Source organism: Schistocerca gregaria, chromosome 11, assembly GCF_023897955.1.
Source record: "Schistocerca gregaria isolate iqSchGreg1 chromosome 11, iqSchGreg1.2, whole genome shotgun sequence".
Taxonomy (NCBI): domain Eukaryota; kingdom Metazoa; phylum Arthropoda; class Insecta; order Orthoptera; family Acrididae; genus Schistocerca; species Schistocerca gregaria.
In genome coordinates this window covers 46,211,854-46,212,543 of record NC_064930.1, presented here as the reverse complement: position 1 = coordinate 46,212,543, position 690 = coordinate 46,211,854, and positions in this window count along the sequence as shown.

Below are 690 nucleotides of genomic sequence, written 5' to 3'. Positions count from 1 at the left end.
TCAGAAATGACTTCCTGACGCTTAAATCTATACTCGATGTTAACAAATTTCTCTTCTTCAGAAATGCATTCCTCGCGGCATACGATTGCTCGCAAATCAGTCGCCAGGACGCCAATGTCCAGAGATGGTTTACTGGTGGCCTCTTTCACAAGGCAGTCAACATATTCATTGCCGGGTATCCCAACATGGCCTGGGGTCCACACAAAGACCACAGACGGCCGCAACGGGCAAGAGTATGGAGGGACTCCTGGATAGCTAACACCAGACAAGAGCAAGAGAAACACTGGTCGATATCTCGTAAACCGCTCAGGGTGTCGCTACAGAAAACGAAGCACTCACCTGAGCAGGAGCAGATATACTCTAGGGCACAAAAGATGGCGACCAGCTCAGCATTGGAAACGCTGCAGCGAGCCGGCAATGAATGTTGTTCGTAGTGGTCCCCTAGAGAGAGCATAACCAACACGACCAGCAACCATCGAACCATCAGTATAAACAAAGCCAGGGCCCTGATACGTGGCAAGGATGGAAAGAAAGTGGCGGTGGAAGGCCTCCGTAGGGACTGAGTCCTTCGGGCCCTGTGCCAATTCGAGCCAAATGCAAGGGCGAGGCACACAACATGGGGGTGTACGCAGAGGGGCCCGGAAAGGAGGTGGAAGAAGGAAAACCCGAAGCCCTGAGAGAAGCTCTCTG